Source organism: Eretmochelys imbricata, chromosome 7 (genome assembly GCF_965152235.1).
Source record: "Eretmochelys imbricata isolate rEreImb1 chromosome 7, rEreImb1.hap1, whole genome shotgun sequence".
Lineage (NCBI taxonomy): Eukaryota > Metazoa > Chordata > Testudines > Cheloniidae > Eretmochelys > Eretmochelys imbricata.
Window position 1 is genome coordinate 37733040 of NC_135578.1, and position 27758 is coordinate 37760797.

General features: G+C 43.2%; 1 long non-coding RNA gene across 1 annotated transcript in view; it reads left to right on the forward strand.

The window, feature by feature from the left end:
- Positions 1-12683, forward strand: part of LOC144267275 (uncharacterized) — a 35923-nt gene extending 23240 nt beyond the window's left edge. Inside the window, exons 4-5 of the long non-coding RNA XR_013346574.1 lie at positions 2453-2542; positions 12592-12683. This is a non-coding gene — a long non-coding RNA (uncharacterized LOC144267275). The remainder of the gene's footprint in view (positions 1-2452; positions 2543-12591) is intronic.
- The last annotated feature ends 15075 nt before the right edge of the window (positions 12684-27758 follow it).

The following is a 27758-nucleotide window of genomic DNA, read 5'->3' on the forward strand; positions in this document are numbered from 1 at the left end:
TGATATAATCTTGCACATAATGGATGGGAGTTTATATTCCACCATTTGGAAACTGCCATCACTTTTGTATATTACTGCTGTGTAAAGCCCACTCCTCACACTGCTGTATGGCCTACCCTAGGCTAGACACTGGACTATTGCTGACTTTAGTTAAATATATACCTGTGTCATGCAGTCAGAAGCACAGAAGAGGACATTCTGCTCATTCCTTGCTATTTATTTCAATGCTGCATTCACTCAGTTAATCAGTTTTTGAATCCTTATGTCCAGCTTCTTCAATGTAGTGCCAAATTGCCTGGTTTGATGCAGACAGAGTTACACATTTACCCAATTCTATACTCCCCAGTGGCAGCTGGAGTAATAATCAGGCACCAGTACAGCATATGAGGTGCAAAGTTCTCTTGCTGTTAAGTTCATAATTTCATTATCATCTTGTGGCAAAATACGGGTATCAATTTGGCAGGAACTCAAACAGTGCTATTGTGCTTACTGTTTGTCACTCCAGTATTTTGTCTATATGCCCAATCCTACACAAGCAAGCCAAGGAATTTTGCTAACTCAGCTATAGCACTCGTGCTTTGCAAAGCTCTTTGAACACAAATTCCCAGAGAAGAAATTCAAGAACACATTGCAGCAGGGAAAAATATGTTTTAAATACATTTAGTGAAAATTACTTAAACAGTTCATCAATCAAGTGACAGAACAGAGTAAAATGTTGTTTATAATCCTTCTTTGCTTTGGGTATATTAAAAGGTTAGTCTTTGGCAGGAAATTAACATCATATTTTATTTTTTTCTGCTTTTTTCTATTACTGTTTGGCGAATGGTGTGTAGTCTTAGTAAATTCCATGACAGACCCCAGTGCAATGTGGGACCATTAATGAAACATCACTATTTTCTGAGAGTGATCGCATGGGACTGACTATTAGATAGGTGTCCAACATCAGCCAGAGGCTATTCATATATGTTTGAACTAGCATGGTGTGCGGGAAAGTAATTTGATTCAGCTGAAAAACAGACAAATACACACCTCCTTGATTTGTTTCATGCTGAGATTTCAAATTGCACATATTCAGAACATTTATTTTTTTATTTTACCACTGTTTTCTTTCTTTTCTTATGAAGGGTTGAATTTCATCTGGCTCTTTGTCTAGCAAGCAAAGAAAACCTATAGTTGAGCAGCAGGTTCAAGTCTTTAGCCTCTGCTAAATGAATCCATTTTATGTTTTAGTCACATGCTCTGTAACTGTAACAGAAATGAAAGAGAGGCAGAAAACCTGGTAAAACACAGGATTCAAGGTGAGGATGTATTTAATCTGATGTCCAAAATTAATAATTGTGTTCAACTTCTAAAAATTTAGAAAGACAGAGCAGGAATAGAAAAAGTTGAGAGAAGGCACTGGAAGTGATTAGAAGTATAGAGGTCAGAGGCTTCCATATAAAGAAAGATCAAAAGGATGTTAACGCCTTCAATTTGGAAATAAAAGAGTGAAGGGGAAATAAGGAGAAAGACGGTAAGTAGTACATAAAAGAATGACTCCCACAGAAGAGAGTATTTGGATGGTCCTATTTCCCCAGTCCCGTAATACAAGAACAAGGGGATATTTGGGGCTAAATGTTCAAACCTGAGGCCAACAGATTCTGCAGCAAAAATGTGGGTGCACCCTTGCACCTGCAAAGCCTCTCATTTTTCTGAGAAGATCAGTGACTTTCACATTCTAATGAGCAACTAAACATGCAGTTAGTGCGTTGGCTCAAAATTGGGGTTTGCAGGCTTCAGGAGCAGTCCTAGGTCTGAAAATGTCATTGCCAGTTAATTGGGAAAAACTCCAACACATTTAAACTAGACAAAAGGAAACCTACTGTAATGAAACACATAAGTCACGTGTGGCTCTCATTATTGCAGTACATTGGTGAGGGGAAACTGCGTAATATGTTTTTTTTAAACAGTCTTTTGATAATAACAGCTACCACATATAAAATATCACTTTGCCTTTCCAAGGTACTTTACAGTAATTAACTAATTAAATTATAAGAGTAAGTAAAGGACTTGTAGTTACTTTAACTAGGGTAAAATTACAATGGCTACCAGTCCTCATGCTTCAGGGTTGCAGCTGATTACATGATGGGGTCAGGCCTTCTGAGATACATATTGCACACTTGGGTGAGTGTACTGAGAGTATTTTGTGCCTTCTGCTAAAGCAGCATTTCCCGAACTTTTTGATAATGTGGACCACACCTTAACAGAGATATTGCTTTGTGGACACACACCGTATCATTCTCAATCACACCAATCACCTCTCCTTACCCACTCATGATTTGCAATCACCTCTTCTCCTTCCAGCTCTCATTGCATATTATCCCTGGGACAACCACAACAGTTGTTTATATGGAAAAGAGATATTAGGAAAGTATTTATTTAATGCAGTGTTCTATTTAATTTTAAACTACAGCTATCAGCTGGAAACAAGGAGAAGAGCCATCATCATGTGGAGAGAGAGATAGCTCAGTGGTTTGAGCACTGGCCTGCTAAACCCAGCGTTGTAAGTTCAATCCTTGAGGGGGCCATTTAGGGATCTGGGGCAAAAATTGGGGATTGGTCCTGCTTTGAGCAGGAGGTTGGACTAGATGACCTCCTGAGGGTCCCTTCTAACTCTGATATTCTATGATTCATGTGACCAGCCAGCTCCTGGTGGCTCCCAGTTTGGGAACAACAGCAATAAAGCATGTGGTACTTTGAGAGACAGGTTCCCAGACTAGATGGACCACTGATCTGTGTTCTGCAATGGCAAATATTGAACCTACTTTCAAATCTGAATTGAATTTTAATAGTTTTGCTTAGTATAGTTTGTCTTTTTTCCTTTTCTTTGCTTGCCTTTGCGGTAGTATCAAGATACTATTGGAAAGTCTGTTCTTATGTATTTCTAACTTTGCTGGAGCCAGGAAGTACTGGAAATCTCAGAAGAAAACCTGATCTTGTTAGAATCCCAGACCAAAGAATTTCAGATATCCTTCCAATAGGCATCCAGACTTTGAATGCAGCACTTGACTCATGATCCAAATACAACATAAACATCTCATCAGATCATATGTGCATTAAAAACATGAGTTGAATTTTTCTCTGATGATTTACAGATAGACTCCTATGGACTATCAACCTAAGATTGTCTCTCAGAGCCCGCTTTCTAACACCAAGTGACTTTCTAACACCAAGTGACTTCAATGCAACTTGATGACACTTGACACTTGCCAGGAGATGTTCAACGTTTTGCAGAACTGAGCATACATTCCTATTGCCCATTAAGGCAAACCTCCAAACCCTTCAGAAACACTTTGTGTCAATGTCTCTATGAAACAGTCAATGACTTATGTCTTTAGCCCTTTGAAATTATCACAGATCTTGGGCTGGGCCTTGAGGTTGGGGAAGTTTTCCAAGCCAGTGAGGGGTAGGATACAGAGGATACCCAACCATTACTGGGAGGAGAAAATCCTGCAATATCTCTGGGGAACTTGAGACAGAAATTTTTAAGGCCATATTTTCAGTTTTCAAAAGAGGCATCTAATTTGGGGAGCCTCCGTTTTTCACTGCAGAACATAAAGACACTCAGGGCCTTTTTTGTGTGTTTTTAAAGAAACCTCGTACATGCAACAGGTGAAAAGCAAAACAGAAGAAGCTAGGAGAAGTAGAGGAGAGGAGGAAGAAATGGCACCAGATATGCCAGGGCTTTTGTATCTATTTAATATTATTTTCTACCTGTAGTGGCACCCTTACTTAGATTTAGATACATTACTGGTGAAAAATTACAGTAACCCCTGCGTACCTCTATATGGGGTCTAATCATTAGTGGTGGACAAGTAGCAACAATATGTTAACTTGGGTTACGTACATGCATATTCTTGCCAACTCATCAATAAAAGACTGGTAGGGCCTAGTGTGAACAGCGCAAAGTGGCCAATCCATCACAAGCCAAGGGAGACTATCTAAAAATGCCATGACTTACTGCTCTAATGCATGGATTTCTCTTTCTAAGATCACTTAAATATTCATGGATAAGCAAACTGTCTTTTTACTTTACAATCATTCAGTGCTATTCTTTTTGCAATCATTAAACTTTCAGTATTCATTTTAACCCTTAATTCCTGAAATATAAAAAACAACATTCTCTCTAATATCTATTACTTTTGTAGAAGGCAAACAATGCTATAAAAACAATCTGCGGCTTTTGAGGACTTCTTATAATTTCCTCCGGCTTTTTCAGAAACTGGAGAACATTGCGTCCTCGCTCCCCAGTAATTCTTGGGAACAGCAGACTCTGTATGCACTAGAGACTGTCAGAGCCTATTGGAGTGGAAGAGACAGACTTATACAATTGTCTGGTTTCAAAATGTCTCTTGAAGGAGCACTGCAGTCTCTGAAGTATTCCCCGGATTTGGAATATGCATTGACAGCCAGTGTTGAAATAGACTTGCCTGAGATGTCACCACCAGAGGAGTACAACAGTATAAGTACTAGGGCCCAGATCCTAGCCCTGCTTTACTGTCGGCCTGGTATGCAAATGGTGGGGAAAGAGGGTTTTCCTGCAGACAGGAATCCTGGAGCTGCACAGGGGAAAGGGAATAAGGCAACCCTTTCTCCCTACCCTCAATTTACTGAGGCCTCAGAGATTAGTGACATCATCCCAAAGAGCATGATTGCCATGTGTGATGGTGACGGTCATATGGGGCAGGATCACAAATATGGCAGCTGCACAGATGCCCTACAGCCACCTCTGGGGTCTCTCTCAAAGTCCACAGTTGTATCCATGGCCACATAGCTTCTGAGGACTCAGTGCTGTTGGTGCTGCTAGGATCAGGATTTGGCCCAAGATCAAACATACTGGAGACATATCTGCAAACTCCATTGATTTATATATATATGGATCATATGCATACATATAACCTGTATGCTACCCTAAAGGTATACATCGATTTAGTAAGGGCCATAATCTCTCCTCAGCACACATAAGTAACTCCCATTAATGGCTGTCAAGGAGGAAAAGATACGCCTGAATCTCTGGAGAATGCCTCCTTTGAATGTGTGCCGTACTCTGACATAACTGCTCAAGATTCCAGTGTAAAGCTTTGTCTGTTCAGCCTTTTTAGTCAAAAACAGTGAAAGTCACCTTGGTGCACAGGGTCAGCACAAGGGCTATGCACCCTGTCAAGCAGGGTTTAAATTCAGCCGGAGCCCCCCTCCACAGAGTTTTCATAGCATGTTGGGGGACCGGGGGGGCCTCCGGGAAATACTCTATGAGAATTTAAGCCCTTCCATCAACCCTCAAAATAGAGCTTCGGTGGGACGTAACCAGTACAATGCCCTGTAAAAGCACTACTATAAAAATACAATTATTGAAAGACATTACCCATTTCATTACTGCATTCTGCTTTAGTCACTCAGCTTCATTTGACTGCGCTGTTGCAGCAAAGCCATTCTTTTAAGTGCTAGTGTTCTACTGTACTGCTATATAAGGCAGTACCGAAGGTGTGTTTGCCCCGTGTACTTAATACATTAGGCAGCACTGAAGTGGTCAGAGGACACATCTGTGCATTTTTTTGTTGTTGTTAATCACAGATTTTTGCCATATAGTAGAATTTCGTTTTTTAAAATAAGAGGCTGTATTGAAGTTCCATTGATCTGATGGCCAAAATAAATGATTCGCAGGGTGCTAATGCTGTGGCATGGTCTTAGGGTTAGAACAGGGGACTGGAAGACAGAAGAACTGGATTTTTACTATGCCACTGGCTTTGTGTGATTTTATGTAGGTTTCTTAATCTCTCTCAGGCTCAGTTTCCCTATCTGTAAAATGGTTATGAATGATACCAACTGTTGAAAGTGTGTTGAGGTCCTTACATGAAAGACACTATATACATGCAAAGCATCGCTACCTCATAAAACAAACCTTAATTATTGACTGGATCATCAATGTAGTCATAAAGCCATGGTTCCGAGAAAGGAGAGACTGGAGAGAGGCCGTGCCCGTTTCCTTTTATAAAAGGGCAATTAAAAGTTTGAGATTTTATTGTTAAAACCACATTTGAAAGAGATATTAATATGTCCCATAAAACATGTTGGAGTCTTAATCTGTTGTGCAATTAGTCATGTAAAATTACAGCAACAGTACCAAAATGCAGGTGGGTAGTTTCTAAGAAAATCAGAAGATACCAATTATACAACAGACACTGTGGTCAATCTTGCAGTTCCCGTACAGGCAAAAACCCGTTCAGCTCAAGGGAGGCCTTGTTTAAAAAATGACTGGGATTAGACTCACGGTGTGTAAGAAAACCTTTAAAATTCAGATCTCAGAGTGAAATTTCCTTCTTCTGTACTTCAAGCAGAATGTACTCAGCGTAGCATGATTTAAGACTTACTAAGCATGCCAAGAATACATTAGATTACTCTTGGCAGTGGGAATTGCATTTGTGTAATAACAAGCACTAAAATCTTCTTAAGAAACTGTCTGATCTGTAACTTGGGACTTATTCATTTTGTTGTTGTAATTTTTCTGAAAAAAAAAAAAGTGTGTGCATGATTCTTTTCCAAAAATCTGTAGGGTACTTAGGAATTTGTTTTTTTTTTTTTACTGATTGGGTAATAACTCTGTTCTCTACTTATTTATTTAAGGCTTGTTTAGAATGTAGAGGAGAATATTTGTTTAGTGTCTCCTAGACACACTGCTGTCACAATGCTATCTCAGACACAGATTGCACAAGATTTTCAAAAACTAAAGATAGGTTCCTAAATCTATATTTAGATGCCTATCTACATCAAGTCAGTGGGAGCTGCTGGATGCTCAGACCTTTTGACAATCAGCCCTCCCATTTAGTTTTCTAAATGTGGACTTATGAGCCTAAATGTAGTTACCCATCTTTGAAAATCTTGGCCATCTGCTCACACTCTTAGTGAGAGAAACCCTTATGGGGCTAGAAAGTTCCATGAAGTTCCCACTTAGTTTCTTCCAAATCATAGCTTTTGGGGAAAGGTTTGCCCCCTCATAGAATTTGCATGGCCTTTTGTCCCTTATCCCACAAATGCCCTGTGGTCCCTACTGACCTCAGGATAGCACCAGAGGGCAGGAACATCTAGGTCTGTCCTGCTCTGTTCCCCTGCCACAAAGACTTCTGGGGGAAGGAAATGCTATTATAACTTGTATCCTCAGCTTTTTGGCTGCCCACCAAACTATCATAACTATGAGCAAGACAGAAACACCCAGCCAGGGTGCAGGCAGGATGCAGGAACTGGGGGACAATGAAAAAGAAACTGGGATGTAGTAGCAGGAACCAGCTGTCCTCCAATTTGCACCAGGAGCTGGCACCTTATATAGCTACTCCTTTCTGGCAGCAGACAACTACAGTTGATATGGGGACACCAGACACACACACTCCCTTACCACAAAAATAATCTGGCCGCTGCTCTAGGGGAGCTGCCTCTCTTCTCCTTTCCTTTGAGCTATACTCTGTAACACAGTTTCAGCTTCCTGTATGTGGAGGTTGAGTGGCTGCTCCCTGAGGGGGTAAGAAGCCTGTCAGTCAGTGAAACCTAGGCAGGTTTCAGCCCAACCCAGTGGTGGAAGAGTTGTCACATTGGTCTAATTATGTTTCTCATGTGTTGTGGCTGACTACTTTGCAGTGGCTCTGATAGCGCTGTATTTGAAATTTGCACACATATTAGTTTTTAAAAATATTTTGATTTATAAAGAAAATTGCCACATACTTGTGATGATGATTATTATTGCAAAGGTTGGGCTATTTGGAACCAGTTGCACAAAATAACTTACTCTTAAGTCTAAATCCTGCTCATTTGTGGTACTACTTGCTATGAGTAAGGATAGCAGAATGTGGCTGTCTGTGAGTAGTCCCACTGCCTGCCGTGAGGCCTTTTACATGAGTAAAAGGAGTAGGATTTTGGTCACTAGCGTAGTTTTGGCATTGTTACACATGAATGCAAGAAAATCAAACATGAAAATCAAATAATGTTTCTGCTAAAACAGGAGTCTAGATTTTCACTCCAAACTTATTCCACATTATGCACAAGAAAACTAACCTGGGAACTGTGTTTTTAAAAAAAATACTTAGGAGTGAATGGTATTGGTCAAGAAAATGAGACTCACACCATTGTTCATAGTGCTCCTGATTCAGTCACCTGCATGCTAAGGAGTCCTCATTGAGTTCAGTGGGATTACTCATGGAGAAAAGCACTTCTCTCAACATGGGGCAGCAGAACTGAGCTGTCATAACCATACAGCTAAGGGTAGCCTAGAATTCCTCCTTACCTATCAGGGGTTAAAAAGCTCAAATAACCTGGTTGGCACCTGACCAAAAGGACCAATGGGGAAAGAAGATACTTTTAAATCTTGGGGGAGGGGGGGAAGGCTTTGTTGTGTGTGTTCTTTTGGGAAGCAGAGAAGCATCAGGTCAGAAAACTCCTTCTCCTATAAACCATCCTACAAGTCTCTCATATTACAAAAATTGTAAGTAAAAGCCAGGCAAGGCATGTTAGATTATCTTTTGTTCTGCTTGTGAATTTTTCCTTTGCTGGAGGGAGGTTTATTCCTGGGTTTTTTGTAACTTTGAAACTAAGCCTAGAGGAAGTTCTGCTGTGTTTTTGAATCTTTTGTTATCCTGTGAAGTTATTTTCCATCCTGATTTTACAGAGGTGGTTTTTACCTTTTTTTTTTTTTTTTTTTTTAAATAAAATCCTTCTTTTAAGAACCTGATTTCTCTGTGGGCCTAAGACCCAGGGGTTTGGGTCTGTGATCACTTTGTAACCAATTGGTTAGGATATTATTCTCAAGCCTCCCTGGGAAAGGGGGTGTAATGGCTTGGGGGGATATTTTGGGGGAATAGGAACTCCAAGTGGTCCTTTCCCTGATTCTTTGTTAAATCACTTGGTGGTGGCAGCGTACCCTCCAAGGGCAAAGAATTTGTGCCTTGGGGAAGTTTTAACCTACGCGGGTAGAAATAAGCTTAGGGGGTCTTTCATGCGGGTCCCCACATCTGTACCCTAGAGTTCAGAGTGGGGAGGGAACCCTGACATGAGCACAGGGTGAGTAGTGCTGGGAAAGCTTTCACACACACAGCTCTTCCAAGTAATACTGACCTGCACTACCCCACTGTTCAATTACTGGACTTTTCTTGACAGCCAGAAGTGTTAATGTGCATTAAACTGCATAGTGGGTTTTGCAATGAGGAAACGTCTACTGAAAATTGAGGGTCCAGTTCTGATTTTTTTATTTAATGCCACTTCAGGGACTATTTTCTCTACATAAGGACTTCAGAGCTTGATCCAAAACTGGGGAACACTTCACTCATTTCACATTCAACACACAAAAATGTCAACCTTAAAACTGTAGGTTTGATCCAAAGTGTTGAATTTTTTCCATGGACTTCAGGGGTTTTTGGATCAGGCCCTATATGACTAAGCTAGCTAAACTTCACTCTTAGACTGATTATTTCAACATCAATACTATCTGTGTACACAATGAGTGTGTGTAGGAAGAGTGTATATATCTTTTATTCAAGTAAACCTGCCTATCTAAGGTACTTATATTGTCCCATTATCATTGTAACCGAGTGACTCAGTTTCTTTAATGGATTTATCCACATAACCCTCCTGTGAGATAAGTCGTAAGTACTAGTCAATGAAGAAGGTTTGTTATGGTAGCATAAAATAGCAATGCCTTGCACTTATATAGCACCTTTCATGCAAGGTAAATGTTTTACAAAAGTTGGTGTTCATTTATACCCATTTAGCAGATGGGAACTGAGCCACAGAGAGACAAAGTGACTTGCCTAAAGTCACAGGGGAAGTCTGTGGCAGAGCAGGGACTTAAACTCAGGTCTCCTGACCACCTAGCCCATGGGCAGTGAGTGAACCAGCGGCGTGGGGAGGCTAGTCCGGCCTGGTCCTTCCACCTCAGCCCCTGCTCCTCCCACTCCCCTTCCCCTGCCAAAGACTAGAGGGACCCCCACCATGGCTGCCAGCCCCCTCTTGCCCCGGACCTCCCATGTGTCCCCCAATCCCAGAGTGTCGGGCGGCGTGGCCCCAGCAACAGGGGCCCCACAGCAGCAGCCCCAGCCACACCAAGTCCCGGCCACAGGCCAGCCACCCTAGCCCCAGCCCCAAGCAGGTTTCCCAGAAGAGGAGGTAGCCTGCCTGAGCTGGGGCCTTGGGGTGGAACATGGGCAGAGCCACGTGGGGCTGTTTGGGGAGGCACAGGCTTCCCCAGCCTATGCTATGTGCCGCTCATGCTCTAGCCACTGGGTAACCTTTCCTCTCTTTAGACAAATTAGACATGCACTGTTACCATTATTCAGCTGTTTACACCCAGAACAGCAATAAATGTGTGGAAGGTGGGTGCCCTGGAAATCTTATTTAAAGGTTCTTCACCTCTTTATCTATGTATTTTGTTTACTTTTAAGGAAAGATTAAAAAGCTCTTTCCCATTCTCTGCTTTTGGGTAGGGTGACTCAAGTGCTGATTCTGGGACACTGTTCTCCTTTTCCATCTATGCTGAAGTCCTGTTTAGTTCCTGCCTTCCTGCATTTGATCTATTCTCAAGCTCTTTTTTCTTTGTCTCTGAAAATATATGAGCTGCAGGGGGGAGAGTGTTTTCCAATTTCCTATGCAAGGGAAAATGAACAGCAAAACTTTGTCTGAGTCTCTGTCAGAAGGATTTTTACTTTTTCGAAGCAGACCTGCTCCAGTATGTGACAGCTGCTCAAAGGTTTTGTAATAGCTTAATATGTAAGGTAGATGTGTGTCTCTTTAAATCATGCTACCCTGGATGTGTGTCTTTTTAAGTCATGTTACCAGGTTTTGGTTCAATCCATTATGGTAACAGGGAATCTATCATGAAGTTTGGATCTGAATCCAGTGCACCAGGGTGGCTAGATTTGCACGCTTGATTTGGAACCATGTTGTCTATCAAGACTGGTATCCCATCTATAGGAGAGAACTTCATATGAAGGTGAACCATTCTTTCATACTGCGCCAAAGTCATCCCTGCACTTGCACAGGGACAAAGGGGAGGAGCCTGTACTTCCCTAGGCAGAAACTGCTGGCTTCTAAATTTAGTTCCCAGCACAGCCTACCCTAACTCATTACCACTTACAATAGCCCATGGCTCACTGTAACAGTGCAGAATTGTTGGGGCACAGGATTGGTTAGGTCACTCCAGCATTCACCCTGATGTGTTCCCTGCCTGCCCCAGAATGCATCTATGCTGGGGCTTCCTACATACAGAATGATGTTTATGGAGCTGACTCCACAGTTCCTGCAGAGACCATCTTGTGCCAGGGAAGAATGGGGCACTATTTATTTTGAACAAAAAATTCTACTACTGGACACCAGCAATACTCTCTTCCTAAGTTTTGCTGTGCAAGTTTTGCTGTGCTGATGTTGCCCTCTTTAACTGGGCGGGCACTTCCACAGCACCTCCTTGTGGAATGGCCCTGTAACATCCCTCCCTAAGTTTCCCTTTTCACAGGGCTTCTCAATAATTTTACCAAGGCTTTCTCATAGCCAATAACACCCTTATTGGGCTGGTTTATCATCATAGATAGTTCCAAAACAGAGTCCTCAAAATCCAAAAATAAAGTTCCTATATTAAGGTTTATAGATTCATCCTTCCCCACTCATTGTCAAGCCTCTCTCCAGCCTTCCTGTTAGGAGTCCTTCCTGCAATGGCAGGCCACTCCCAGCCCAAGCCTAGCTGGAGTTTTTTCTCTGCTAATGACTGCCTCTGCCTCTCTCATGCCTACTCCCAGGCCTCCCTGCCTGAAGTCTGTCCCTAAACCTCATCCTTATCTAGCCAAGAGCCCTGATGTGTCACAGGACCAACCAGTCACTTGATCTCCCTCATTTTCCACACCCGCGGAAGAGAGTTGGTTGCGTACCTTTAAAAGGCCAGCCACCTGACATGCTCATAGGGCCTTCCATCTTGTTTAGATCAGTGGTTCTCAAAGCTAGTCCGCCACTTGTGCAGGGAAAGCCCCTGCCAGGCCGGACCGATTTGTTTACCTGCTGCGTCCGCAGGTTCAGCCGATCGTAGCTCCCACTGGCAGCGGTTCGCCACTCCAGGCCATTGGGGGCTGCGGGAAGGGCAGCCAGCACGTCCTTTGGCCCGCACCGCTTCCCGCAGCCCCCATTGGCCTGGAGCGGCGAACCGCGGCCAGTGGGAGCCGCGATCGGCCAAACCTGCGGACGCAGCAGGTAAACAAACTGGTCCGGCCTAGCAGGGCCTTTCTCTGCACAAGCAGCAGACCGGCTTTGAGAACCACTGGTTAAATCATCCCTTTTCTGTATCTGATCTGATCTCACACACGTTGGTTTTACATTGGTGTAACACAATTGCCCTAAGTGGAGTTACTCCAAATTTACTTTGGGATAAGTGATAGCAGACACCAGACTGCTGCCTTGAAGGTGGTAATTGCAATATATTTCTAATTCTGAGAGCCCAGGAGGAACCTTATGAAGGATTATAAAATGGCCAGACAACCTTGTGATGAATAACTTTTCTGGAGTGAGATTACACAAGCCTTTATTTTTCCACAGAGACCTGAGGATGCACAAATTTCATTTGTTTGAGCTACTTCTGATGGAGTGCATGTGGAAATGAGAGAAAACTTTCATTGACTGAACCCTCACATTCTTCTAACTGTACTTTTTTCATCATATGTGAAAAATCATAAAAGAGGTGCATTTAACATTTTATTTGTTTCATTCTCAATCTCTGTCCAAAGATTATTTTTGATCATATGAAGTTTACAGTATCCTTTCTGCATAAGACTATAAAAATAGGCTCTAAAAAGATGTCACAAAAGGCTTTTGACACAGTCCCACATGACATTCCGATAAGTAAGCTGGAGAAATGTGGGCTTGAGAGAACTATCATTAAGGGATACATAACTGATTAAACAACTGAAAACAAAGAGTAACTACTGATGAATGATGTCAGATTGGAGAGAGGTTTCAAGTGGGGTTCCACAGGGATCTGTTCTGGGTCCAGTGTTGTTAAACATCTTTATTAATGAGCTGGATGTAGGAAAAGAGAACATACTGATAAAATTTGCAGATGACACAAATCTAGGGCGTGTTGGCAACACTCCAGAGGATAGAGCTACCATTAGAGGGATCTTTATAAATTGGAGAACTGGGCTACATACAAAAAAATGATATTCAGCAAAGACAAATGTAAGGTGCTACACTTAAGTGTAAGCAGAGTCAGAATGAGCTCTACCCTGACATCTGGTAGTAAGTTGTGGAAAAGGACTTCAGGGGCTGATCTCGTTTGCCTGGACACACCCACCCTGCCTAGCATGATGGACTGCTTGTCCAAATGGTTACTTTGGCTGCTGTGGGATCCCCAGTGTCTTTGTTATTGGGGCAGGAGTAATAAAGGGTTGTTATCCTGGTTATGTGACTCAAGAACAGTAGAACTGTACTTGGCATTTTATGATGGAGGGACTCGCCCTCACCAGGCAAGAGACATGGGTTCCAAAAGCCAGTGAATTGAGAGAGACTGGGGAGAGGTATTTGTACCTGGTAGTATGGGCCCCTTCTGAGGACCCTGAACATGGCTTTTGCCCCCTCCTCTCTCCACTGTGTAGTAATAGAGCTAATTTTGACTCTATTAGGAGTTTTGTTACATGCTGCAGAGCTGAAATCCCTGATACCTAGGTCTAAGCATTAGACCTACTTTGGGCTAGTGGAGCACCAGCACTGAGGTGCTCCTACTACCAGCTTAAAAAAACTGAGTGCTGAAGTCACTAAGAGCTGTGTTAAGTAGGGGGGCCTGAAAACAAGTTGGTGAGTGGCTAGCAGGATGGCTAGCGGAGAGGAGCAGATAGTGGAGAGGCATGGTGAGCGGAGTGGCCAGCAGGATGGCTGGTGGAGAGGTGCAGCTGGTGGTGAAGACTGCAGCAGAACCCCACAGAGAGGTGTGGCAATCAGCTGTCAACCTGAGCAGCGGAGCATGTAAGAGGCCTGCCATACTTCCACCCAGGCTGGGAGGTAAACTCTGCAGATGAACTTCTGAACTCTGGAGGCTGCATTGACCAAGGACAGAAACTGTGGGTAACTTTTGGGTTGCTGGACTTAAGACCCTGTGGGGGGAAAAAGGATGCTGCCAAACTTACTTGGGGGTGGGTCTTGGTTTGTGTTATGAATCCTGTTTGTGGTGTTTCCCTAATGTAATGCCTCATTGTTTCCCTCCTTTATTAAAAGGCTTTTGCTACACTCAGACTCTGTGCTTGCGAAAGGGGAAGTATGGCCTCTTAGAGGTGCCCAGGGGGGTGGTATGTAATTGTCCCAGGTCACTGGATGGGGGCTTGAGCTGGTTTTGCATTGTGTTAGTGAAACAGAACCCCTAGATACTGAACCTGGCCTTTGTTGCTGCCAACGCTGACGGGCAGAAGAGTTACATAAGAAAAACCAAATACACAAATACAGAATGGGGGATAACTGGCTTGGCAGCAAACTGCTGAGAAGGATCTGGAAGTTGTGGTGGATCACAACCTCAGCATGTGCCAGGAACGCAATGCTGTTGGGGAAAAAAAAATCTGAAATGCAATTTTAGGTTGCATTAACAGAGGCATAACATGCAAGTCATGGGAAGTGATAGTACCGCTCTACTCAGCACTGGTTAGGCCTCAGCTGGAGTACTGTGTCCAATTTTGGTCACCAATTTATAGAAAGGTGAGAGAGAAACTGAAAAGGATACAGAGGTGATTGCCAAAGATGATCAAAGAGATGAAATGCAAGCCATATGAGCAAAGGCTGAAGGAACCAGATATGTTTAGTTTGGACAAGAGGAAATTAAGGGGGGACATGATAGCAATCTTCAAATACTTGAAAAGTTGTCATAAAAAGATGAAGAAAAGTTGCTCTCGCCACAGAGGTCAGGACAAGAGGCAGGGGGTTAAAACTACAGCATAGCAAATTTAGATTAAATCTCAGGAAAAAAATTCCTAACTGTAAGAACAGTAGGACAATGGAACAGACTGCCTAGGGAGGTTGTGGCAGCTCCTTCACTGGAAGTTTTCAAAAGGAGTCTGGATAGCCATCTGTCTTGGATGGTTTAGACACAACAAATCCTGCATCTTGGCAGGGGGTTAGACTATATGACCTTTGTGAACCCTTCTAACCCAATAGTTCTATGATTCTGCGTGACAAAGTTGTACTCTTTAAGATGATCTTTGAAAGGAAAAGTGCACTGAAAGTCCAAGGTTTTCTGTAGAGCAAATTTTGTTAACCATGTTTACATTCTATAGTTAAAATGCAGAGACTACAGATACCTCATGCTTTTAGTCAAAGCTGTGTATGCAAACAGGCTGAACCAAAAACTTTAAATTATACAGATGGGTGCAAAGAAACCCGCTTACGATAATAGCTTGCCTATAAGAATACATTTAGTTATTGTTTGATTGCCCAGCTGTCAACCTAAAGTAGCAGAGAATTGCTGTTGTAAATCATAGAAAATGAGAGATCTAGAGAAAGAGGAAAAACTACAATTCATGTACCATTCAGATTATGAAAAGGTGTTTAATGTCCTGAACTTCTTTTGATTAGAATTGAGCTTTGCTTCTATCCAGGAGACAGTAATAGAAATCTGGACTCAAGCAAAGCTCCATTTGACTGTTTCTTAGTTTTCCTTTATGCCACTTTTCCTGGTGAGGGTTGTGGAGGCAGCATGGAGAGTAGGGAGAACCAGACCTCCCTTTCCTCCACGACAGGTTCCAGCTCCTCCTAGGGGATTCCCTAGTGTTCCCAGGCCAGCCAGATATAATCCTTCTAGCATGTCCTGGGTTGCCCTTGGGCCTCCTCCCAGTGGGACATGCTCAATAGAGTTCCAAAGGAAGCCACCTAGAGGGCATGCTTATCAGTAGGATCCTACCAAATTCATGGTCCATTTTTGTCAATTTCACGGTCATAGAATTTTAAAAATCATAAATTTCATGATTTCAGCTATTTAAATCTGAAATTTAATTGTAGGGGTTTTTCCCCAAAAAGGACTTATGGGGAGGTGGCAAGGTTATTGGAGGGGGCTGTTATGGTACTGCAACCCTTACTTTTATGCTGCTGTTGACAGTGGCTCTGTCTTCAGAGCTGGGCAGCTGGAGAGCAGCAGCTGCTGTCTGAGAGCCCAGCTCTGAAGGCAGAGCCACTGCCAGCAGCAGCAGCACAGAAGTAAGGACAGCATGGTATGGTATTGCCACTTTTACTTCTGCACTGCTGCCTGCAGAGCTGGGCCCTCAGTCAGCAGCCACTGCTCTCCCACCACCCTGCTCTGAAGGCAGCAGCGCAGATGTAAGGGTGGCATGGTATGGTATTGCTGCCCTTACTTCCACGCTGCTGCTGGCGCGGCTCCACCTTCAGAGCTGGGCGCCCGGTCAACAGCCACCGCTCTCCAGCCACCCAGCTCTGAAGGCAATGCAGAAGTAAGGATGGCAATACCGCAACCCCCCTGAAATAGCCTTGTGACTCCCCCTGCAGCTCCCTTTTGGGTCAGGCCTCCCAATTTGAGAAACACTGGTCTCCCCTGTGAAATTTGTATAGTATAGGGTAAAAAACACACAAGACCAGATTTCACAGGGGGAGACCAAATTTCATGATGCGTGATGTGTTTTTCATGGCCGCGAATTTGATAGGGTCCTACTTATCAGGGGCCCAAACCACCTGAGCTGGCTCCTCTTAATCCGGAGGAGTAGTAACTCTATTCAGAGGCTCTCCTGAATAGTCGAGTCCCTCACCCTGTCTGAGTGTAAGACCAGCCGCCCTGTGGAGAAACCACATTTCTACCAAGTGTACCTGCGATCTCATCCTTTCGGTCATTACCCAAAGTTCATGATCATAGGCGAGGATGGGGATGTAGCTCGATCTGTAAACTGAGAGCTTCATTCGAGAACTCAGCTCCCTCTTCACCACCACAGATCAGTACAGGGCCCGCATCACTGCTGCCGCAGCACCAATCTGCCAGTCAGTCAATCTCCTTCTCCCTCTTACCGTCACTCGTGAACAAGATGCCTAGATACTCAAGCTCTTCCAATAATGGCAGCTGCTCCCTGTCACCTGGAGAGAATAGTCCACTTTCTTCCGGGAGAGGACCATGATCTCTGATTTGGAGGTGCTGATTCTTATCCCAACCACTTCACACTCAGCAGTGAAAAATTCAAGTGGGCATCGGAGATCACAGTCTGAAGAAACAAGGACAACATCAGTTGCAAACAGTAGAGATGCCTCCTCTGAGTCCCTCTACTGAATGCACTCCACAGCTTAGCTGACCCTTGATATCCTGTTCATGAAAATCACGAACAGCAGTGGGGACAAGACACATTCTTGGTGGAGTCCAATGCCCACCTTGCATGAACTCAACTTAATGCCAAGAATATGAATGCAACTCTCACTCCAGGAATAGAGGGACCAGATAGCATGCAAAAGCAGCACCAGGACCTCATACACCCACAGCACTTCCCACAAGACATCTCGTGGAACGCGGTCATATGCTTTCTCCAGGTCTACAAAACAAAGGTAAACCGGATTAGCAAACTTCCACAGCCCCTCGAATATCTGCGAGAGAGAGCCAAGAGCTGGTTTGTTGTTCCACGCCTGGGATGGAATCCACATTCCTCCTGAATCTGAGGTTCTACTAATGGGCGTAACCTCCTCTCCAGCACCCTGGCATAGGCTTTGCTGGGGAGACTGAGGAGTGTAATCCCCCTATAGTTGGAACACACCCTCTGGTCTCCTTTCTTAAAGATTGGGACCACTCCGGTTTGCCAGTCCAGAGGTACTGCACCTGCCTTCCATGCAACTCCAAATGTCTTCAGTGTGAATTCTGCCCCAGTGAGAACTGCAGGATTAGGCCCAACTTTGGATCAGTTTCTGATGATATTTTATTAATTTTGTTTTTTAAGACTGAACTGTGAGGAATTTTGTGAGAAAATGGGACTGTTCTTACCGAGAGGACTTTCCCATAGAGATGGGGCCAGAATTGGAACATCTAATATGAACATTTTTTAATTTCTGTGTGTGTGTCTGCACGCATGCGCGTGCATATTTGGAATCCTATATCCAATTTAGCCTCTCTGGTTTTGGATCTAGGTCAGATCCATAAAAGGCAAGAGCTCTAGCAGGAGAAATTTCAGAAGAATAGTTGATCTTGAGAGATTTGACTGAAGTCTTGGATGAACAACTCATAACATTTTGGTGCTATCAACTACAAATCCAAATCCTCCTCTTGTTTTGGCCTTGAACCCAAATGTTAGCCTAATCCTAATCTGAATAATGGCTCTGAACACCACCTCCTGGGCTCAACTGTGATTTCTCATTTTATATAACAATAGACTGAGCAAAGAGCCTCTCTGCCAGATATCAGACATGTATGGGAGAGTTTTTGCTCTGTGATGAATTGCAAATCCCTGACAGCAATCTTTTATTAAATAAATGCAGAGCCCCCAAAAATTACAGTTGCCAATTCTTTTGTATAAAATCACCACTAGAATGTTTTACAGTCATTGGGGGGGGAAAAACCCACTGACAACAGGAGAATAATACTCTCCACCTCTATCCGGTCTAATAAAATAACATTAAATGAATCTCTTTTTTTTTTTTTTTTTTTTTTTTAAAGTTAGTGAAAAGTCACCCCCTTTCATTCCTTCCCCCCTCTCCCAGGCTTCCCTTTTCTTCTCCCAGTAGAGGATGTTTTGGAACAGCCTTTTCAGGAAATATTTCCACAGCAAAATGCAGCATCATTTATAATATTTAAAGCTGCATTTTTGTTGAGATGGCTTGGCAGGCTTCACTTGCAAATCTGGCAGGATATGGCCAGTTGAGATTTAGCACTAACAAACGAAAGATATGCTGACACAACAGAATGCTTTAATCATCATTGCAGCAAGCAGGACAAGATCCTCTACAGCCTTGCCAGCTCTTCCCAGTGTGAGAACCAATGATGCTGCTTAGTTCTCCTTCCCTCCCCTGCCTCTGGAGAGTACAGTTTTCTCTTGTTTCCACAGAGCTGAGAGCCTTGTTGGGTAACTGCATTCAGTGTATTAATGATTTAATTTAATGATACTCTTCTTGGCCAAGAAACACTGGTAGGAAAATGCTGCCCATTTCCAGCACAGTAAGGGATCTTAAATAATTAAAAAGAAAGTCGTTTTACTGTGTGTGTGCCTCTATAAAATGGCTATTCTCATTCATAACTGGGGCAGCCTCTCTTTCTGTTCTACCACTTGCTCTCTTAATTAAAAGCACAATTGACAGTTATGCTCAGCTAGCAAAATCACACTTAGAAGCTTGCCCTGATTCAGAATTAAGAACTAATGTTAGTTGTTGCTGAGTGTAATAAAGCAAATTAATTAATTAAATGTCTCAAAGGACCTGCTCCTGAAGGCACATATGTCATTACATTGATTATAGGCTGAAGGACAGGACCCACAGAATTCTGTCTACAAAAATCTCAGTGAGTGGTTAAATTCATACACTAATTTATTTCTAGTGAATGATTTTGTACAGGGCACAGTATAAAGATTGTGTCATGGAAGGAGGTTGTGAACTGAAGGCACTGTTTATATTTTGGGAACAGATCAATTCAAATGCTCTGTTTTCTGGCTAGAGTCAGGATTTATGCTTTCAGAAAGCTTGTGTAATCAAATATGATTAAATTCATGTCCTGCAAGACAGCTACTATAAAATATTAAACTACAAGTCCGTAAGGAGCAGCATGGTCAAGTGGCTAGGGCTGTAATCTGGGACCTTTGTTCAGTTTCTCGTTGTACCACAAACCTGCTGTGTGACCTTAGCAAATTCACTTCATCCTTCTGTTTTCCCTTCCCACCCTTTGTCTGTCTTGTCTTACATTGTAAATTCTTCAAGGCAGGGATTATCTTTTGCTATGTATCAGTATAGTGCCTAATACAATGGGGCCCCACTCTTGGCTGGAGCCTCTAGGTTCTTTGTGATACAAATAACTATATATGTTCTAAAGCTTGTTTCTAAGGGTATATTTACACTTCAGTGTAAGCCCAGGGTTCAAATTTAGGCTCAAGCCTAACCTCCCTTCTGTCTACACACAAATCATGCTAGCCCAGGGTTTGGACCCAAAGTCACAGCACCCCTATGGGGGTGGAGGGTCCAAGCCTTAGTCAAGCCAGGAATCAGGGTTCAAGCCTTATTGCATTTTAGTGTAGATGCAGCCCAACCACCCTTGAGCACTTGGAGTCCACCAAAAGTATCCCACAGGCAGACATTTTCTTTGTCCTCCGGATAGCTAAGTTTGGTGGACAGTCAAGTTTTTCTACACTGCACCACAAACAAAGGGCTAAAGTGACCACATTTTGGGAGGTCACTAGGAAGTCTGGGATATGGGTCGTTGGACTTGGGCCTCCATAATGAAGTGTAGACACTGGAGCAACAATTCCTAATCTGGGATTACAAATGAGTTAAATTTACAAACCCAGGGTCTTCTGACTCAGGTTCTACTAGCCCTGGGCTTACATTGCTGTGTAGACATATCCGAAGTGTCTAATCTGTGTGCTGCATATGTTGGTCGGGCATGTACCTTGTGAATGCTCCACATTTCTGCAGCACTTTAAGGGCCAGATCCTATTGTAGGATAAGCAGAGATGCTATGCATAGTCCTTGATGCAGGCCCCTTGCTTATCATTTCTGGTGAGCAAGGAGGCTAATGAGTAGAACAATACCTTCTTCACATACTGTATTGGGTTCAGTTGGATTTGTTCATGCTTTTCCTGCAGCTCAGTCTCTTTGTAGCCGAGAAGGCGTGTGACAGGTTTTATAGCAACTTCTCATGCTGTTTATGCCAAACAGCCATATAGCAACCATTTGTTATCTCTGGAATTATTCTGCCCATAGACAACTAGCAACTGCTCCTACTAAGGGAATATACTGTAAATACGTTATATATGTGCTTCATTTTTTGTATCAATATTACATTACAGCTGAAGCTTTGGCAGCCTATCCCAGCTGGCCCTGGTTTTAATGTGCTCTCTAATTTTTGGTTTTAGATGTTGCACACTGGTTGTCTTCTTGCATCTAGTGATCAGTCTTTACCACATTCTGTTGTCCCTTTCCCCTCCACAATTTGTAAACCCTCCAAGCCAATAAAATAAAAAAAATTGACAAACCTATCCATTCATGAGCCAGCCCCTTACTACCAGCATCAGATCCAGTGGTGCAGAACTTGGCATATGGTAGAGGAATGCACTTATCTTCCTACCTCTCCCAATCCATAGACAGCTAAATTTTTATCCACTGCAGGCTGTGAAGTAGGAATAGGGTTTATTACTATGCACAGAATTTTTCCTCTGCATGAGAGTAAGTCCCAACCATTTGAAAGGCACATGATTGAGCACTTGAGCCAGAGGGATTGGTTTTGTTTTCTTCCTTAAGGATATTGTGATCTCTTGCAGCATTTTTGTATCCTTAATACTTACAGAGTAGACATCACCTTAATTTTTTATTTTAAAGAGAGAATCCTAATAAAATTTCCTAATTGTTATTGCAGTGTTTAGCTTTGCAAACCAAACACTGAATCCTGATTGTTAGTGTTTGCCTGGGATAGCATAAGCAACAATTATTTCTGCAGGTAAGTTATCAGTTATCCTTTTGCTACACTTCAAATATTTAAAACTACCAAAGGGCTGTCTATACTAGGAAAAAGATCCATTACTAACTATTATCAGTAATAACCTCACACATGGGGGCTCTCATCTTTGGTCCTGAGCGCTTTGGGGAGGAGCGACAGCCTGATCTCCCCCCACGCCCACACGACCCCCGGATGAAAAGGCTCAGCGTGATGGGATCCATTATGCAATGATTGCCGCTTCCTTTGGGTCCGGCTACAGCGGGGGTGGGATCCATTACCAACTATTATCAGTAACAAGCCTCGGCACGTGGGCTCACACATGGTGCTGAAACCTATTTAGCTGCTCAGACAGGTGAAATAAGCACTTTTATAGAAACCACCTCAGTCACACTTTCTGTAATGATGATGAAAGTATTTGTCCCATCTATCTCATCAATTTAGGTAATTTTTAGTAGTGGTTACTAGAGAACTTGCTGGTGATGAACATTACCTACGGAGTTTATTTTCCCAGAGTATATGGATCTTTAAAGTTTTTAAAAAATAATATTTTTGCTTGATATAAAGGTGAGGAACACATTAAAAAGATAGAAAAGGAGTACTTGTGGCACCTTAGAGACTAACCAATTTATTTGAGCATAAGCTTTCGTGAGCTACAGCTCACTTCATTGGATGCATAAAGTGGAAAGTACAGTGATGAGATTTTATATAAACACACAGACCATGAAAAAAAACATGAAAAAATATACATTGTAAGGAGAGTGATCACTTAAGATGAGCTATTACCAGCAGGAGAGTGGGGTGGGGGGAGAGAAAACCTTTTGAAGTGATAATCAAGGTGGGCCATTTCCAGCACATTTCCAGGAGTTAACAAGAACGTCTGAGGAACAGTGGGGGGAGGAATAAACAAGGGGAAATAGTTTCACTTAGTATAATGACTCAACCACTCCCAGTCTCTATTCAAGCCTAAGTTAATTGTATCCAATTTGAAAATTAATTCCAATTCAGCAGTCTCTAGTTGGAGTCTGTTTTCGAAGTTCTTTTGTTGAAGGATACTCACTTTGAGATCAGAAATCAAGTGACCAGAGAGATTGAAGTGTTCTCTGACTGGTTTATGAATGTTATAATTCTTGACATCTGACTTGTGTCCATTTATTCTTTTACGTAGAAACTGTCCAGTTTGCCCAATGTACATGGCAGAGGGGCACTGCTGGCACATGATGGCATATATCACATTGGTAGATGTGCAGGTGAACGAGCCTCTGATAGTGTGGCTGGTGTGATTAGGCCCTATGATGCTGTCCCCTGAATAGATATGTGGACACAGTTGGCAACGGGCTTTATTGCAAGGATAGGTTCCTGGGTTAGTGGTTCTGTTGTGTGGTGTGTGGTTGCTGGTGAGTATTTGCTTCAGGTTGAGGGGCTGTCTGTAGGCAAGGTCTGGCCTGTCTCCCAAGATTTGTGAGAGTGATGGGTCGTCGTTCAGGATAGGTTGTAGATCCTTGATAATGCGTTGGAGGGGTTTTAGTTGGGGGCTGAAGGTGACGGCTAGTGGTGTTCTGTTATTTTCTTTGTTGGGCCTGTCCTGTAATAGGTGACTTCTGGGTACACTTCTGGCTCTGTCAATCTGTTTCTTCACTTCCGCAGGTGGGTATTGTAGTTGTAAGAATGCTTGATAGAGATCTTGTAGGTGTTTGTCTCTGTCTGAGGGGTTGGAGCAAATGCGGTTGTATCGTAGAGCTTGGCTGTAGACAATGGATCGTGTGGTGTGGTCTGGGTGAAAGCTGGAGGCATGTAGGTAGGAATAGCGGTCAGTAGTTTCCAGTATAGGGTGGTGTTTATGTGACCATAGCTTATTAGCACTGTAGTGTCCAGGAAGTGGATTTTTTTTCATGGTCTGTGTGTATATATAAAATCTCATCACTGTACTTTCCACTTTATGCATCTGATGAAGTGAGCTGTAGCTCACGAAAGCTTATGCTCAAATAAATTTGTTAGTCTCTAAGGTGCCACAAATACTCCTTTTCTTTTTGCGAATACAGACTAACACGGCTGCTACTCTGAAACCTGTCATTAAACAGATAGTTATTGAATGTGCATAAATTCAGAAACAGTTCCTGCAAGCCTTACTCACACAAGTAGCCTTATTTATGTGAGTAGTCCCATTGCCTTCCCACTGCATGATCAGATCCCATGTTTTCTTCTCTGAAGAAGTAGGCGAGGGTAACATAGACAGAATATCAGTTCAATAGTTTTAGAATCCATGGGAAAGTAATGGAAGCTCATCCTCGCACATCAAGTCTGAAGGTGCCACAATATGTCGGACAGATCATTGAGGAGAGAGAAATTCAAAAACATGGCAAAGTTCCTTAGGAAGCAAAACATATGTCATCTGATTATTTCTAATTGTGAGTTGCAAAATGTTTTTCATAGCTCCAAGATCAAAAAGCAAACTGTTAATTTATGGTTTGGGAGATTCTCACTCACCAAAGCTTTGGAAATTCTGAATATATCACAACATACTTAAGAACTCCTGTTAGTAAGTTTGTTATCTTTAATATATAAAACCCCATAGAAAATATTTAAAGTTAGACCAAAATTATAAGTATAATTCACAAGAGAAAACATCATTTTTTGAGAAAACATTTTCATATCCTCACTACAGTCATTTATTCTAAATTAGTACATAGCAGTTGTCCATTAAATGAACACTTTTCCCATAAGACCTATCCCTGTAGAAAAGTATTTTAGGCAAAGTTTCCTAATCATGACGTAACTGTTTAGAATCAGAACATTTTTATGGCTAATAATTAACATAGACATTAATTGTCCCACTGCTTGAAAAAACTTTGTGGACAACTATGAAATGTATGCACTCTATGTCCATATTACACTGAACTACTCAAACCGTGCCACTAGTAAACCACTACTTTCCTTAAATGTTCCAATTTGCAATAAAGTAAAATGAAGCTATGTGAGTTAATGTGCTTTTGGTTATACAAATGTTTTTCCTATAACAAAGCCATGACCTTAATTTTGATATCAATGCATCTCTTCCACTGTTATTTTCAGATAGTGTTTCGGTTTTGCCTATTTATGTACTTGCCCTAGACTTGTTCTTTATATCAGAACTGATCTTGCATCACTCGGACACCTCTAACTCCTTCTGAAGTCAGATTGGATTGCACAAGAAATGCAGTTTCAGATCCATAATTTGTGCTGTGTGTCATTATTTATAGGAAGTATATAGTCTGAGGACTTCTAGCTGAGATCCACTGTTGTATCAGTTAATATGTGATGTCTTCCTGCAGGAGGGGATGAATTCTTGGATCAGACAGGGGTTTTCCCACTACAGTGATACAAGGTAAATTTCAAATGGCAAACATCCGATGAAAAACAATTAAAAAAATGGAACATTCCAGTGACAGGGTTAACTCACCACTAATGACATATCCTCATGGTGCCTCTGGGAATTAACTCTGGCAGGGCTTTGTGCCCTCCTTTGGAGGTGTTTGTCCTATCATCCTCTTGCATCCTCTGCAACTCCAGATGTTCCTTCTTCATGAGTTGGCCCTCTGCCCAGGTCACTATGCATGTCTCCCCTTCCAGAGGTATCCAAGACCCACTATACAAAATGGCAGTCTTCCCTTCACTGCTTTGACCATGCCGCTTCTCCAGTGCTCACCCTCTAATCCAAGTTCTAGCTCAGAGGCCCTCTCATAGGCAGCCAAGATCTGCTCTACTCCGTATCTCGCTGCTTTTCTCCTGAACCTTTCCTGCCTCTCTTGCTCTCCCCCTTTCTCTGGGTTTGTTGGCCCAAACTCCCTTCTCCCAGGGAGGAACCGTAGGCTACCTGTAAACTGCTGCTCCTAGCTGCTTTCAGCTCCAGGGCTTTATACAGACCCGACCCGTTCCTGTCCCGTGGAGCCTTGTCTAATTAATCTCTGCTCCCTGACTCCTCCTCCAAGTGCAGCCTGGGCAGTTAATTGGCCCTCCTAGCCACCTTAACCCATTTAGGCCTTGTGTGGGATGGACATCTCATCACAACTCCCTTTTGAATTTTAACCACAAATTGGTGAACATATAATTCCTGTTAGAACCTGCTGCTCAGCAAACGCCGTGTTCCTGGTGTGAACAGTGCAGGGAACATGTAAGCACTGTCATCATAAACCCCCTTGCAATATTCCATTTGATTTAGGGCGGTCACATTTAAATCACCAGGAATGATCTTGTTGCCAGTTGTGGAGATCAAAGCTAATCAATAGCTCATACTGAGTTTGCAATCTCATTGGTGAATTTTAACTCTCAGGGCCAAATTTACAAGCCTAAGGATCCAATTCTGCAAGAACTTCCTGCTGGACATAATTCTTACTACCAGCTATAGTCCCATAGCTGCCACAATAGTAAGCACTGGGGCTGCTAGGAAGCATTTTCAAAATTGGGTCATGACTTTAAGGAACTCTGAACTGCTCTAAAAAAAACGGTTACTCACTTCACGTAACTGTTGTTCTTTGAGATCTGGTGTTCATGTCCATTCCAATCAGGTGTGCACGCACGTGCACATTGGCTGGAATATTTTTCCCCTAGCAGCATCTGTCGGGTCAGCCTTGGTGCCCCCTGGAGTCATGCCTCCATGGCACCTAATATAGAGCCCTGCCAATCCACCACCCCCTCAGTTCCTTCTTGCCAGCTACTCCGACAGAGGGGTAGGTGGGTGGGTATTGGAATGGACATGAACAACACATCTCGAAGAACAACAGTTACGAGAAGTGAGTAACCATTTTTTCTTCTTCGAGTGCTTGTTCATGTCCATTCTAATCAAGTGACTCCCAAGCCAAATTTAGGAGGTGGGGTTGGAGCTGTCCACTGATTGGAGCACTGCTCTTCCGAAGGCCGCATTGTCTTTGGCCTGTCAGGTGGTCGCGTAACGCGCAGCGAAAATGTATATGGAAGACCACGTCGCTATTCTGCTGATTTCCTGGATGGGAACCTGAGCCAGGAACACTGTAGATGAAGCCTGCGCCCTGGTAGAGTGCCCCGTAATCGGAGGTGTGGGAACACCTGTCAGGTCATAGTACTCAGGGATACAGGACACGGTCCATGACGAAATTCACTGGGATGAAACTGGCTGACCTTTCATCCTGTCAGCCACTGCCACGAACAACTGGACCGACTTCCTGAACGTTTTCGTTCTCTCCATGTAAAAGGCCAGCACCCTGCAGACATCCAGAGAGTGAAGTCTCTGCTCCATGTTGCTAGAATGAGGTTTAGGGTAGAAAACCAGGAGGAAGATGTCCTGGTTGATATGGAACTGCGAGACAACCTTCAGGAGGAAAGCAGGATGGGGCCTGAGCTGAACCTTGTCCTTAAAGAACACGTTGTAGGGCAGGTCTGAAGTCAGGGCACTGAGCTCAGACACCCTCCTGGCCAAGATTATCGCCACAAGGAACATGACCTTGTAGGAAAGATAGAGCAGGGAGCATGTTGCTAAAGGCTCAAAAGGTGGCCTCATGAGCCTAGAGAGGACCAAGTTGAGGTCCCAGGCAGGAACCGGTTGGCGGACATGCGGGTACAACCTGTCATGCCATTTTAGGAAGGAGCTGACCATGGGCTTAGCAAAAATTGAGCGGACATGTACGCCAGGTGGAAGGCAGAGATGGCAGCCAAGTGCATTCTTATAGAAGGCAACGAGAGATCCTCTTGCTTCAGATATAGAAGGTAGTCTAGAATGTGCGGCACAAAGGCTAGCGTCGGGGGCGAGTTGCGCTGCGCCAACCAGATTGAAAATCTCTTTCACTTGGCAAGGTACATGGCCCTCGTTGAGGGTTTCCTACTGCCAAAGAGGACCTGTCTAACCTGATCTGAACAGGAAAGTTCCAATGGATTCAACCATGGAGCTTCCATGCTGTGAGATGGAGCAACTGTAGGTTTGGGTGTTGGAGACATCCGTGATCCTATGTGAGAAGGTCCAGGGAGAGTGGCAAGGTAATCGTGGCTCTCATGGACATGTCTAGGAGGGATGCGTACCAGTGCTGATGGGGCCAGGCTGGTGCTATCAGTATGACCTGAGCATGATTTCTGTGGATCTTGAGCAGGACCTTGTGAACAAGTGATA